Source organism: Arachis hypogaea, chromosome 12 (assembly GCF_003086295.3).
Source record: "Arachis hypogaea cultivar Tifrunner chromosome 12, arahy.Tifrunner.gnm2.J5K5, whole genome shotgun sequence".
NCBI lineage: Eukaryota > Viridiplantae > Streptophyta > Magnoliopsida > Fabales > Fabaceae > Arachis > Arachis hypogaea.
In genome coordinates, this window is record NC_092047.1 from 27,909,921 (window position 1) to 27,926,384 (window position 16,464).

A 16,464-nucleotide genomic window follows, 5' to 3' on the forward strand; every position below is an offset into this window, starting at 1 on the left:
CTCATGAAGGGTATAAGGAGGTTCAATGGAATCTCTATGGTCTCTAGATGAGCCTCAGAGTCCTTTGGTTCCTCAGAGGGAAGCTCCTTATTGGTCACTGGACGTCCCAGGAGGTCTTCCTCCTTGGGATTCACGTCCTCTCCTCTCCTCACAGGTTCGGCCATGGCACTTATGTCAATGGCCTTGTACTCTCCTTTTGGGTTCTCTTCTGTATTACTTGGGAGAGTACTAGGAGGGATTTCAGTGATCCTTTTACTCAGCTGGCCCACTTGTGCTTCCAAATTTCTAATGGAAGACCTTGTTTCATTCATGAAACTTACAGTGGCCTTAGATAGATCAGAGACTAATTTTGCTAAATTAGAAGCATTTTGTTCAGAGTTCTCTGTCTGTTGCTGAGTGGATGATGGAAAAGGCTTGCTATTGCTAAACCTGTTTCTTCTACCATTGTTAAAGCCTTGTTGGGGCTTTTGATCCTTCCATGAGAAATTTGGATGATTTCTCCATGTTGAGTTATAGGTGTTTTCATAAGGTTCACCTAAGTAATTTACCTCTGCTATTGCAGGGTTCTCAGGATCATAGGCTTCTTCTTCAGAAGATGCCTCTTGAGTACTGTTGGATGCAGCTTGCATTCCATGCAGACTCTGAGAGATCATATTGACTTGCTGAGTCAATATTTTATTCTGAGCCAATATGGCATTCAGAGTATCAACCTCAAGAACTCCCTTCTTCATAGGCATCCCATTACTCACAGGATTCCTTTCAGAAGTGTACATGAACTGGTTATTAGCAACCATGTCAATGAGTTCTTGAGCTTCTGCAGGCGTTTTCTTTAGGTGAATGGATCCACCTGCAAAAGTGTCCAGTGACATCTTTGATAGCTCAGATAAACCATCATAGAATATATCCAGGATGGTCCATTCTGAAAGCATGTCAGAAGGGCACTTTTTGGTCAACTATTTGTATCTTTCCCAAGCTTCATAGAGGGATTCACCTTCTTTCTGTCTGAAGGTTTGAACATCAGCTCTAAGCTTGCTCAGCTTTTGAGGAGGAAAGTACTTGGCTAAGAAAGCCGTGACCAGCTTATCCCAAGAGTTCAGGCTATCTTTAGGTTGAGAATCCAACCATAATCTAGCTCTGTCTCTTACAGCAAAAGGGAAAAGCATGAGCCTGTAGACTTCAGGATCTACTCCATTAGTCTTAACAGTATCACATATCTGCAAGAATTCAGTTAAGAACTGAAAAGGATCTTCAGATGGAAGTCCATGAAACTTGCAGTTCTGCTGCATCAGAGAAACTAATTGAGGTTTCAGCTCAAAGTTGTTTGCTCCAATGGCAGGAGTGGAGATGCTTCTTCCATGTAAATTGGAATTAGGTGCAGTAAAGTCACCAAGCATCTTCCTTACATTATTATTATTTTCGGCTGCCATCTCCTCTTCCTGTTCGAAAATTTCTGAAAGGTTATCTCTGGATTGTTGTATTTTAGCTTCTCTTAATTTTCTCTTCAGAGTCCTTTCAGGTTCTGGATCTGCTTCCACAAGAATGTTCTTATCCTTGCTCTTGCTCATATGACAAAGAAGAAGACACAGAAAAATAATAATAATAATGGAGATCCTTTATACCATAGTATAGGGATTCCTGTGTGAGTGGAAGAAGATGGGGAGACAAAGAATGTAATATAATGGAAGAAACACAACTGTGAGGATGGAAGAGAGGTGAGATGAGATGTTAGGATATGAATGAATAAATAGAATGAGATGGGGGAGGAATAATTTTCGAAAATTATTTTGAAAAAGGGTTAGTGATTTTTGAAAATAGTTTTTGAAAATTGTTAGTATTTTTTTTTTTCGAAAATTTTTTTTAAAATTAAAAATAAAAATAAGATTAATTAGTTAAGAAATTTTTGAAAAAGGGAGAAGATATTTTCGAAAATTGAGAGAGAGAGTTAGTTAGGTGGTTTTGAAAAAGTTAAGAAACAAACAAAAAGTTAGTTAGTTAGTTGAAACAAATTTTGAAAAGATAAGAAGTTAGGAAGTTAGAAAAGATATTTTGAAAAGATATTTTTGAAAAAGATAAGATAAGAAGATATTTTTGAAAAGATATGATTGAAATTAGTTTTGAAAAAGATTTGATTTTTAAAATCACAATTAATGACTTGATTCACAAGAAATCACAAGATATGATTCTAGAACTTAAAGTTTGAATCTTTCTTAACAAGCAAGTAACAAACTTCAAATTTTTGAATCAAAACATTAATTGTTATTGTTATTTTCGAAAATTTGGTATAAAAATAAGAAAAAGATTTTTGAAAAATATTTTTGGAATTTTCGAAAATAACTAAGAATTTTGAAAAAGATTTGATTTTTTGAAAAAGATTTTGAAAAAGATAAGATTTTCAAATTGAAAATTTGATTTGACTCATAAGAAACAATTTGATTTTTAAAAATTTTTGAAAAAGTCAACTCAATTTTCGAATTTGATGAGAGAAAAAGGGAAAGATATTTTTTTTATTTTTGAATTTTTATGATGAGAGAGAAAAACAAGAAAAATGATGCAATGCATGAAATTTTTATTTCAAAACAATGAATGCATGCAAGAATGCTATGAATGTCAAGATGAACACCAAGAACACTTTGAATGTCAAGATAAACATCATAGACACAATTTTGAAAAATTTTTAATGCAAAGAAAACATGCAAGATACCAAACTTAGAATTCTTTAATGCTTACGCACTAAGAATTCAAGAATGCATATGATAAACATGAAAAGACACAAAACAAAAAATCATCAAGATCAAGCAAGAAGACTTACCAAGAACAACTTGAAGATCATGAAGAACACCATGAATGCATGAAATTTTCGAAAAATGCTAGATGCATATGCAAGTGACACCAAACTTATGATATGACTCAAGACTCAAACAAGAAACAGAAAATATTTTTGATTTTTATGATTTTCTAATTTTTTTGGATTTTTTCGAAAATTATATGAAAAAGAAAAATAAGGATTCCAAAATTTTTAATATGAATTCCAGGAATCTTGCATTCTTAGTCTAAAGCTTCAGTCCAGGAATTAGACATGGCTCACTAGCCAGCCAAGCTTTCAAAGAAAGCTCCAGTCCAAAACACTAGACATGGCCAATGGCCAGCCAAGCTTCAGCATGTAATTCAGACATGACACGCCTGACATACCCTACAGTCGTGTAAGAGCTGATGGTTGGAAGCCTCAGTCCAAAAGAATTTAGACATGGCTTTTACAGCCAGCCAGGCTTCACATGCTTCATGAAACACTAGAATTCATTCTTAAAAATTTTGAATAAAATTTTTGAAAACATTTTTTTATTATTTTTTTCGAAAACAGATGAGAAAATTTTAGAAATTATTTTTGAAAAATTTTTGAAAAGAAAACGAAAAGAAAATTACCCAATCTGAGCAACAAGATGAGCCGTCAGTTGTCCAAACTCAAACAATCCCCGGCAACGGCGCCAAAAACTTGGTGCACGAAATTGTGATCTCCAGGCTCGAACAAATCCTGGTAATGGCTTCAAAGCTTGGTGCTCTGATCTTAATTCATAATCGTCACAACTTCGATACAACTAACCAGCAAGTGCACTGGGTCGTCCAAGTAATACCTTACGTGAGTAAGGGTCGAATCCCACGGAGATTGTTGGTATGAAGCAAGCTATGGTCACCTTGTAAATCTCAGTCAGGCAGATATAAAGTGATAAGGGTGTTTTCGAATAATAAATAAAAGAAGGGATAGAAATACTTATGTAATTCATTGATAGGAATTTCAGATAAGCGAATGGAGATGCTTTTCGTTCCTCTGAACCTCTGCTTTCCTGCCATCTTCATCCAATCAGTCTCACTCCTTTCCATGGCTGGCTTTATGTGATACATCACCACTGTCAATGGCTACTTTCGGTCATCTCTCGGGAAAATGATCCAATGCCCTGTCACGGCACGGCTAATCGTCTGGAGGCATCACCCTTGCCAATGGCTTCATCTTATCCTCTCAGTGAATAATATGCTCACGCACCCTGTCACGGCACGGCTATTCATCTGTCGGTTCTCGATCATGCTGGAATAGGATTTACTATCCTTTTGCGTCTGTCACTAACGCCCTGCAATCGCGAGTTAGGAGCTCGTCACAGTCATTCAATCATTGAATCCTACTCGGAATACCACAGACAAGGTTTAGACTTTCCGGATTCTCTTGAATGCCGCCATCATTCTAGCTTACGCCACGAAGATTCTGGTTAGGAGATCTAAGAGATATTCATTCTAGCTTATTTCATGTAGAACGGAAGTGTTTGTCAGGCACGCGTTCATAAGGGAGAAGGATGATGAGCGTCACACATAATCATCACCTTCATCACGTTCTTGGGTGCGAATGGATATCTTAGAAGCGAAATAAGAAGAATTGAATAGAAAACAGTAGTACTTTGCATTAATCTTTGAGGAACAGCAGAGCTCCACACCTTAATCTATGGAAGTGTAGAAACTCTACCGTTGAAAAATACATAAGTGAAGGTCCAGGCATGGCTGAGAGGCCAGCCCCTCTGATCTAAGAACCAGGCATCCAAAGATGGTCAAAAAGACTAGTAAGAGGTCCTATTTATAATAAACTAGTCACTAGGGTTTACATGAGTAAGTAATTGATGCATAAATCCACTTCCGGGGCCCACTTGGTGTGTGCTTGGGCTGGGCTTTAAGTGTTGCACGTGCAGAGGTCCTCCTTGGAGTTGAACGCCAGCTTTTGTGCCAGTTTGGGCGTTCAACTCTGGTTTTGGATCCTTTTCTGGCGCTGGACGCCAGATTTGGGCAGAAGGCTGGCGTTGAACGCCAGTTTACGTCGTCAATTCTTGGCCAAAGTATGGACTATTATATATTTCTGGAAAGCCCTAGATGTCTACTTTCCAACGCAATTGGAAGCGCGCCATTTCGAGTTTTGTAGCTCCAGAAAATCCACTTTGAGTACAGGGAGGTCAGAATCCAACAGCATCAGCAGTCCTTTTTCAACCTCTGAATCTGATTTCTGCTCAAGTCCCTCAATTTCAGCCAGAAAATACCTGAAATCACAGAAAAACACACAAACTCATAGTAAAGTCCAGAAATGTGAATTTAACATAAAAACTAATGAAAACATCCCTAAAAGTAACTAGAACCTACTAAAAACATACTAAAAATAATGCCAAAAAGCGTATAAATTATCCGCTCATCATCAATATATACATAGTTTTGCAATTTTAGATTTTTAGTTGGTTAATTTGATGTTTGATGATTATTGCATGTTTGTTTGAGTTACTTTTATTGATTTTGAGCATTTGTGATTCATAGCTTTCCTTAATTTACCAAATTTTTCATGTTTTATGTTTATGCCCACTATGTTTTTGATGAAATGCCAATTTTGATTATGGGATAATTTCCACCCCTTGGCTTGAGGGAAATGAGAGTATGGATTACTAGAGCCATAATGTCTAACATTTAGTGATAATTCTTGGGTTGTTAATTGTTCTTGTTCCCACTAACGCTAATTTGTTGCTAAGGTAATTAACAAGCAAGCTAGGATTTGTGGGTTAAGAATACTTATGCTCATTTAACTTACTCTCCGATGTGAGGGTTGACTTAGTGAGATTAATCCATCATAATTATCATAGTTGTGGTTATGGCAAGGAACGGATTCCATAACTCATCCCAAGTCAAGGTTTCATTTATGTTTTGAATCACATTTTCTATCATTTTATAGCATTACTTGTCCATATTACATACATAGTTCTTTCATTCCTTTATTAGTTTATTAATTGCAATTTTGAACCGTTCTTTTATCTCTTTATTTGTTTGCTTCCTTATTATTGAAAACACCCCTTGTTTCCCACAACCAAAATTGTGTGCACTCTTTGGAATTAGTTCCTAGGAAAGACGATCCGGGATTTAAAACTCCTGGTTATTTTGTGTTGATTGTGACATCTTTAGGATTATAATTTGATTGATAATCAATGGTTGGGTTTGGACTATACTTGCAACGTCAATCCTATTTTTAGTACGAAAATCCAAACCCATACTTTTGGTCATCGTCAAATTTTGGCGCCGTTGCCGGGGATGCAATTGAGTACTATCTTTTGGTTGTTATAAATATGTTGATAGTGTAAATACCTTACTTTTTGGTTGTTTGGTCATTTTTGTTAATACATAGGTTTTGTTTTTCTTGTTTGTTAATGTCTTTTGTTTTTATTTACTACTTTCTCTATGAGCTATCACCCTTGTTTCCTGGAGCTTGGTTGTGAATGTTTTGTAGGCTATGATGAATCCAAATTGGAATTGCTTCATGGAGTGGGAGAATCAATTTAAGAAGGAACCATTGCATATGAGCAACACTCATGGCAAACACCTCCCTCATACTACATTGAGCCAAACCCTCCCTTATGTGAATATCAAGTCCAAGGATATGAGAGATACCCCATACACAACCCTCAACCACCAAACCTTCAAGCACCACCCTATACACCTCCATGGATTCAAAATGTCTATACACCTTGTTACCAACCATATGAACCACACCATTATACACCACCTCAATACCCTCATCCACATGACACACCTTCCAACTATACAATATTTCTTCCAACCTTTGAACCTTCTTTTCCACCTTAATATGAAGTTTTCCAACCCTTGCCCCAAGAACAACAAGACCTTCAAGATTTCTTCCAAGAGCAAGAAGGGTTCCGAAGGACACAATGGGAGTTTATGGCTACCATAGCCGAAGCGGTGAACTGCTTAGCCTCACTACGCTCGAGCAATCAAGACATTCCCCTTGGAGAAGGTAGAGGATCAAGTAAGGAGTGTAGAGAGGAGGAGAACATAGAGTTTCAGGGAAAGGAAGAGGAGCTAAAGCAAGAACCGCAACAAGAGGAGGAAGGTAAAGTTAGTGAACCGGAAGAGGTAAGTGGAGAGTTGAAAGAATTTGATCAAGAAGTGGATTGCATCATCAATGATTTTTTGTCCACCTTGGTCAACTCCCTCAATGATCTTAAGGAAGCTTTCCCCTTGGAGTTTGAGAGAGAAAGGGAAGAGCTTGAAAAGGATGGTGAGGAAGAGGTGATCATCCAAGAAGTGGAGGCATACATGCAAGAATTTACAAGAGTGACTCCAACCCAAGGGCAATTTGAATGGGTGACAATTTCCTCCATGAGCTTCATAGGCCCATGCCAATATGCTCTTTTGGAAACGGATCACCAACATAAGGTGCTTCTTGGGGTGTTAAATGGTGAAAGATTGGGTGTTGGTTGTCAAAGGAATTCAAGGTATAAATGGTGCAAGATCCACTTTGGAGGAGTCCAACATTCAAGTGGGTACTTCAAAAATGCTTGGAGAGGTTGTTCATCCATGGGCACAAGTGAAAGTCAACAAGAGGATGATAGGGAAACTAAAGTGTGGGATCCGGGCATACAACTCCACAACCAACGATTTTGGATCCCAAATTCTTGCTTGAAGTTGTTTAGAGCTTGATGTACTTTGTGTGGGATCCCGGAAGATCTTGGAAGAACAAACATGGGTGGCAACTCAAGGAGGAGTGGAAGCATAAGCTACCATGACACAAGCTTCACTCAAAAGTCTAACTTGAGGACTTAAAACCAAAGCTCCCATCATCGCACTCGATCCTCATCATCTTCGTCGAGCTTTCACTCATTTAGCAATGGATTCACCTTTATAGGAGTACATTGGGTAGGATTTGTTTTCATCCGAGTCATTCCGGGTGAAATTGGGTTATTTGGTGGACTAGGTGTCTTGCGGGACGAAGTGGTTGGCATAACAATTTGCAGGGGCTCCGTGTACTGTAGTTGCTCAAGGTATTCCCATATTCTTTCACTCTCTGGGTCTCGTATCGACAAGAAATCAGGGTTACTGTGTCAAAATCAACCCATGTTAGAGAAAAGTAATTTTTGTATGCATAATTTTCCTAATTCCCTAATGAGCAAAAATAAACCCAAAAAAAGAGTTTTGCATAGGAAACTTGCCCATCGAATTCCCATTCTTGATGCTGCACTAGTGCTACAGAGAGTGTGCCTACATCGGGAACTCTTGAGTCAGTTGTTTCATGTGGTGTGTTTTCCTGATTCAGGTTGACGTCGGGAATCTCCGAATTTATTTTCTGTGGGACAACTCCCTGATGGACTAATCAGCTCATCCTCTTAGCAATGAGCTCATTTTCCTCGTCATCACTTGGGCTCGTTAGGATATCTTTTTCTTCAGATGATTTTGGGTTGGACCTCCATGGTCGGTCCTTTTTAACCCTATCCTTTTTCTTGGTAGCTGATCTGCTTATCTGTTTTATGCACATCGAACATGTTACTTAAAGAAACATCCAATTATATTGAAATTAACCTTTTAAAAATACTTAAGCTAGTCCAGAATTTAATCCATACACAACCAAAACGTATACTCACTTTCGGGCTAGTTTTCAATCTGTCCACGTGCTTTGGGCATTTTCTAGTTAGAGGTGGATTTGTTGTACTTCTAGTTGGTCGCCTTACCATCGCTTCCTGCTCGCTCTCTCTACTGACGGAGCCTCCCTGTTTGTAGAAATAGCGTGAATCAAATAAACCTAATAGAAGTCAATTTATTAACACGCTGAGTCGTGAATACGTGCTTACCCTTGGTGCAACCGAAGCCTTTTCGTGCACCCTTTCGTTGTATTTTTCTTGTTGCCTTTCTCCCTTCAGCTTGAGGTGATCGGCCTTCTTCTTCTTCATTTTCCCCTTTCTAGTCAAAAGGCGCCCCTGATTTAAGAAATGAAAACATTCATAGATAAAAAAACATATGCCCAAGTATCACTGACACAAAAACCAGAAACACAATAAAAGCATCCTAGACATCTTAAAAAAACGGAGTCATCGCCAACTACCTAAGACATCTGAAATCGGAAAAAATATGTAGAAACAACCATTCAGTAAGAAAAAGAAAAATCATGCTGCCTGTCAGAAGCAGTATCCACTGACATACTGGCATAAAGTAACTGCTTTCTATAAAGAAGTCAGTACCTCGGAAATAATATATTGTGCCTTTTTTTTTCTAGACTTTCTGAGGTCCAGCAGCGAGCCATGGCTCAGGTTCATGACAGTTGTCAAGCTAACCATATTGCAACCGCTAAAAATAGAGTACCTGGATAGAAGAAGGTGTCAAGTTACGCTCTACAACAAAAATGACATTCTCAATTTACTAATATTCATTGAATGCGTCCTACCAGCATGACAAACATGTAGCCCTCACAAGTTTTGTTCCCTTTGATCTTATACTTCTCGACTACCGTGTCAAACCACTTTAGAGTTTGCAATGGCCAGTTGAATCTTCTGGGATCAGAAATATCCAAGACTGGATAAATGTGCCATGGCAAAATTACCTGTTGTGTTGTAGGGCACAGGAACATTTTCATTACCACTAGTAGAAAATACCTTCTGAACTCCATCCTATCTGATACTATTGCCATAGGACAACTGTAAATTGAATCTCGGAGTTCAGTTGTTGTCCGTATATGGAACCTCTTTTTGATGGCCACATGGGAAGGATTTTGGTCATCCATGGATGAGAATGGATAGCCTATAACATGTCGATGCGTCAGTGCATGGTAATAATATGCCTAGGGCAGAGTAAGTAATTAGGACAACAGAACTTACCTCAAGACGGAATGCCAAAAACCCTCCCGATTAATTTGGCATTGAGGCGGATGTTGCCAACGTTGAGTATAAAAGTTCTTGTCTTAACCTGATACAATTCTGCCAGGTGAACCATGATGGCCTGCTTCACCAACCAATTTAGAACAAGCCTCAAGAATCCGAATCCAATTTCATCAATCTCCGCAAGCTTCTCAATGGAGTTGTTTTTAGTTAGCGTGCTCATCATGTCATGAATATAGCTGGGAGAGCATCGCGACTCTAACAATTTCTGTCAACGGCAATAGTAGCTGTAAGTCACAAATATGATCATGTGGAATGACACGTCAATAACGGTAAATATCGTTGTACCTTTTTTCCCATCTTGATTGGCTTTTCTACAACACAATCCTGGTGCGTGTTCACAAGAAACAGGCCCAAATGCTTTAATAGAAATTGTATACAAAATCGGAAGCAACATCAAAAGAGTACTCAATTAAACATTGTTGATGCTGTTATACAAAACCCCAATCAATTAATACCATATGAAATCCAAATTAGAAGCAACATCTATCAGCTCCTTAATTATACCCAAATATTCCCACCTTTCTTATTATTAGGTTCTATTACCCATGTCTCTCAAACGCAACAGCACCTCCCTCCTTTCTTTCTTTCTTTCACTATATAGTAAGGATCTTAGGTTGATAAATCAGAAGAAATATCTATCAAATAAATTGGTCCATGTTTTCACTTGTAATGTGGTAGGAATATTTCAGCATGTAAGCAACCTAAGTGTTACAAATTCTCTGTCAATGAAAGCTTTTTTTGACCCAGCTTGGAAAAATAAACCAGTAGCTTCTAAGAATGCAACAACCAAATAAATAGATGTTCATTTTGAATCACTTCCAAAATTAGAGCATATGTTCAACATGAAGAAAAAACAGCTTGAAGAGATTATTAAGTTAAAGAGTGTGCACCAGATATGGGTTCAAGATTGTAAAAGGTTGGAAAGCTATCAGGATAATTTGGCATATAGAAAAAATCATTTAACAAGTAGTAGGATAAAAGAAGAGAAGAAGAATCGATTTTAGAACTCCAAATAAATTGAATCTCGGACCATGATTAGGATCAAACTTAAATTTGACCAAAATTAGTCTAAATTTAATATATTTTTACCATCGAAATTTCATACCACTATTAAAAAACAGCAACATTCAATCTCTAATCACATGCAATTTAGCAAAATTCAACTCCTAATAACAGCAACAGTCGCTCTCTAATTTTAGCAACATCCAATCTCTAAATACAGCAATTCAACAACATCCAAGAATTTAGCACAAGTAAATCACATCGACCACAACCACAGATCCTGAACCTTTAGTAGAGATTAGCAAAAAAAATTAAACCAATTCTAATCTTTTGTTTACCTAACTCCCAAACCACATAAAAAAAAACTAACGAGCATGTGCAAACAGAATTCAGCTATTCAAACGAAAGACCAATAATATAAACTTTTTGAATGGGAGGGACATATTGCATAAATGAAAAAAACCTCCAATCTATAAAAAAAAATCATCCAGCCTATAGGAAAAAAACCATACAGTTGTCCAACTAGATAATCATCTCATAGCTACCAATGGATCGAGTTAAAACTCCAACAAATCTGTCCAAAAAATCATAGCAAATAAAGAACGAAGTCCATATTCTAATTACAAAAACAACAATCAGTTTCAAATGTTCATCACGCCAATACTGGTTGCCGTATGCCCGAGGAACAAATTCACTGAATAGAGTCGTAAAATATTCATAACATATCATTCACCATATAAACTTGATAAATTAAGCTATGCTATTGTTCTCCAGAGATCGATTTAAACTAACTTAGCATGTATAAAGGAGCTCCCTCATTCATTTAACAAAACCTCACACCTCATCAGCTAATTACGCCAATGAAAAAGTCCTAAAGCTAATGAAATGAAATCAATTCAAGAATGAAACACACTAATTGATGAAAATCGAAGGGATAACCAATCAGCTAGGAATCTAGTCAAGGTTCGTGGTCGAAATTCCTTTCCTTCACAAAAATAAATTGATGAACATTGAAGGCAGTACTAATCAATTTCAAATGTTCATACCCTCCAATCTATAATAATAAAAAAACATCCAAATCCCTTTTTAAAACAATAAACCTCCAGCTGATATCGGAAGTAACATCTAAATACTTACCAATAGGTTATGTGAAGGGAGGTTGATATAAGAAGATTTATGCCAATTTGGATTTCTCAAAATAACTTTCGTTGTAAGTATAGACCAAACCGGCAATGGATCCTCTCAATCAAATTTTAATTCAAAAGATGTCACAATACAAAACAATTATTATAACCGAGAGTATTTAACTCCCGGATCGTCTTTCCTAAGATTTGTAATGAAATGTACATATTATTGGCTATGAGGGTTTTTTGGGGTTTTTGGTTGAAAGAGGCAAGAAATGTAAATGACAATAAGATAAAAAGACATACAATGAATTAAATGAAAAGCAAGTAAAAGCAATGCAAATGGAAATTAAATGACCAAAAAGGAGCTCTTGGTGGGAATTGGAGAATTAAGGTTTCCTATCCTAGTTATGGACCACAAACATGGTAATTGTGTGGAATTAATCCCAATTAGTCAATACTAACATCGAAAATTAGTCAAAAGGGCATAATTGATCTCAATCCATAAGTTCTTACCAACTCTATTATTGGAAGGCTTAGTGTTAGTGGAAACCAAATCAATTAACAATCCTCACACAATGTGGAATGGACATCACCACTCAAGTTCACCCAATCACCCAATTTCCCAACCAAGAGTGGGAAAAACTAGGCAAAAACCCCACCAAGCATTTTATCAAACACTTGGGGGTATAAAAAGAAAGCATGGTAAAATAATAAGAATTAATAAATGCTACAACTACTAAAAGTAAGAAAAGTAAAGATAGCAACTCAATTAAGCAATAAATGACATGAAAACATAAATTGCATTAAACGTAAATTAAAATAACAAGAATGTGCTTAAACATAAAAATAACCAAAATGAGAAATTAACAAGGTAAACTAAGAAAATTAAGACAATAGAATAAAGAAATGTAGAAGAAACTAGATGAAGACAAGAATTAAAAGTAGAAATTACAAGGAAATTAAACTAATAAACCCTAAAACTGGGCTCTGGAGACCCAGAAATTGCCCCCAGCGATTTGCATTAAGTGAGTCACGTGCTGGGACTTGTGCATACACACACATGCTGATTTTTGTCTTGTGTGCACGCACACATGGCTGTGTGGTTCTTGTGCGTACGCACAGTGGGTTGTGCGCACCCACACTCCAATGTGTGCTTCTCTTTTGTTTTCTTCATGTTTTCTCCCAATTCCATGCTCTTCTTCCACTCTTATCAAGCCATTCCAACCTAATACACCTGAAATCACTCATCAAAACCATCAAGGCATCGAATGGGACAAAAGTTATTAAATTAAGCACAAAATAGCATGTTTTCACAATTAGGCTCAATTAAGGGAGAGAACACAAAAGCATGCTATTTGGATGAATAAATGCGGGTTTAAGTGATGAAATCTACTCAAATCAATTCAAAATATATCGTCAAATATGGATTCATCAATTCTCCCACACTTAAACAATTGCATATCCTCATGCTAATCACAATCAAAGGAGAAGGATAAGGAGGGCAAGCAATTTATTAAATGCAACTACTTATATGCATGCAACTATACTAAATACTATCTCTATCTCTATCTATACTATGGTTTCTATTGAATTTGGCAAAAACAAACAAAAGAATCTCAATCAATCCAAAATAGAACTTAGGGCCAAAACAAGGAAATCAATGCAATATGCTCAATGTCCAAAGATTTGATTTGAAGTTTTCATAAACTAACAAGCAACTTGCAAGAAGATATAAGATAAGGGATGGAAACATAGAATTGAGCGATCAAACCCCTCACTGGATGTGTTTACACTCTAGTCGCTCAGTGTGTAAGGCTTAATCACTCAATTCTCCTTTAGTCTTGCTTTCTAGGATTTGCTAGTCGTCTAACAATCAACAAATACTTGATGAATGAATTAAAATATCATGAGGTCTTTGGAGGGTTGTAATGGGGCTAGGGTAAGGGTAGGATTAATATGGTTAAGTAGACTAGAAAATTGGATCTTTGATTAGCTCAAGTATCCCACTTAATCCTATATGAACCTATTTACACATAAGAGAACAACCTAACTTCCCATTCATTTCCCTTTTTCATATTCACTCATGCATCTTCTTTCTAATTCACACACATATGCATCCTTTATTTTCATTCTTATTATCATTTCTTTTTCTTTTCTTTTTTTTTTATGAACAAAGTATGTACACCGAAAATTTTCTTTTATCATTAAAAAGATATGCATATATTTTAAGTGTAAATGCATGAGTGTTTACCCATTTTTTTTCAAAATTTCACAATAAAAACCCAAACTAACTTTCTACCAATGTGTCCCACAAATTCTCCCACACTTGAATAACACACACCCCTCAACCCAAGCTAATCAAAGATACAATTCATGGACATAATGGTTTTTCGCTTAGAGCAAAAGATGTGCTTAAAATTAGAACAAAGGGGAATTAAAAGGCTCAAAAGTGGTTTACAAAAGTAGATGTAAGGGTTGGCCATATGGGTTAGTGAGTTCAAATTCAAAAATGGCCTCAAATCATACTAAATGCATTTCAAAACATCAAATATAGGACATAAAGATTCAAGCAAATCTAAGATCATAATTATAAAAGAGTATAACACACAAGAACAAAATTTGTGGTTGAAGATGTGCAACCACACAATTAAGGCTCAAATCTCACTAAGTGTTTTGTTCAAACTCTTTTCTATGTTCCATAAGAATACTTCAAGCAAGTTCAAAAATAATTTTTCAAATCTAATCAATGGAACGCCCTAAAAGGGATTTCTTGAAAATTCTTTGTTGTTTTTACCAAAATTATTTCCTATTAAGCAACATGCCAATATTTACTACTATAAAGCTATAAGCAAGCTAAGATATATACAAAAGTAAACTAAGTAAAGTGCAATGTCATGAAATACTAACAAATATTCACACAAAAAAACATAACTACTAAAGACTAGAAAATAGTGCAAAGTGTTGAGAAAGGAAAATTTACGCCCCAAAATTTGCGAATCCTCCCCTACTCTTAAACGTTGCACGGTCCTCCGTGCATGCACTCAATTCGGGGATGAAGAACTATGAAGCTCCACCTTCAGCTGGTGGGCACTGGGACTCCGGATTGCTGTATAAACAAATAAACAAGAATTGAGAAAAAGTAACTTGTGTGTGGTATGATAAAAGGCAATGTGTGTACTCTAAGTGTGCACAGTTTAGAACATACACACATTGGCCGGGTAAAAATAGGACCACACAAGCAAAAGAAATAGCATGTGTTCCTCAATTAAGTGGCCTAGATTACAAGTAAAGAAAAACGAGAGATGGAACACAAACAAACCTAGATAGCCACAACTAAAGTGAATTGAATATATAAGATATTGGTTAATGAAGTTGTGCAAGTGAAAGCGCAAGGTGAATAGAAAAATGGCACAATCAACCATAACCAATTCATTGATGAAAAGCAAACAACTTGTTCATCCCCAAACATGATGCAATAGTCACATAATAAAGGTACTTGTTGCAAAAAGTGACAAGCTAGATAAGAATCAAGTTAAGTCACTCAAACAAATGCAAAGCATTAAAAACAAACAAGTATCTTGTTATGTGATTATATTGACATGAGAATCATGATGATCAAGTAATTTCAATTCAATTCACTAAAGTAAAAGTGCACAATTCAAGATGCCAAACAAGGATAAAGTTTAAAGCATATGGTAGCTACAATATATGAATCAAACTCACAATTCATCTAGGCAATTAAACAAGGACTTAATGCTCAGTGCACAAATTCATCAAAGATTAAACCAAAATTCAAACAAGAAGTAACCCAATCAACATTAATCAAATACTTGCAATTTATTCAATTAAGAACAGTTAAACTAATACTAATACAATTACTAAAATAAAAAATGAAATGCAATAAAAACTTGTAAAATAAGTAGAAAAATAGCGGAAAAGTAAGAGAAGAGAAGGATGGAGCGGGTGGAAATGTGTTAGGGCTTAGGGGAAAGTGCAATAAAAATTTTGCCCAAAACAGCACTTGTGCGTATGCACAAGCGCGTGTACGTACGCACCTAGGTGAAACAAGGGAGGTGTGCGCTCGCACAAGTCGTGTAAACGCTCTGGACAGAAGGGGAATTAAGAAGTGTGCGCACGCACAAGCCTGTGCGCGCGCACATAACACTTTTTTTTACTTGGTGAAGGATAATGTGTGCGTGCGCACACAGGTCCGTGCGCACGCGCAAGAGCGAAAAGAGGTAGGGGTTCATGCGCACAGGCTGTGCCAACACTCCCAACAGAGTGGGTGTAAGGAGGTGTGCGCATGCACAAGGTGGTGCGTACGCATAGGATGCGCAAGAAGAAGGTTGCGTGCGTACGCACAAGGACGTGTGCACGCACAAAGTGCTAGAAACAGGGGAATGCGCGCGCACAAGTCGTGCGAGCGCTCCCAGCAGAGGGCATAAAGGTTGGTGTGCGTACGCACAGCTGGGTGCGTACGCACAAGACGTGAAATTTTGTTGTTTTATGCGTGCGGACATGCACATACCCCGTTTTTTCCAAAAAAATTTCTTCAAAATCTAAGGCTTTAAGCCTTAACTCAACAAAAGCTCAACCCCAAA

At 36.9% G+C, this 16,464-nt stretch overlaps 1 non-coding gene across 1 annotated transcript; it reads left to right on the forward strand.

Annotated features, from left to right (window-relative positions):
* Nucleotides 1–923: 923 nt before the first annotated feature.
* Nucleotides 924–1,031, forward strand: LOC112732067 (small nucleolar RNA R71). The gene has a single exon (XR_003167808.1). It is a non-coding gene; the product is annotated as a small nucleolar RNA R71 (small nucleolar RNA).
* Nucleotides 1,032–16,464: the final 15,433 nt, after the last annotated feature.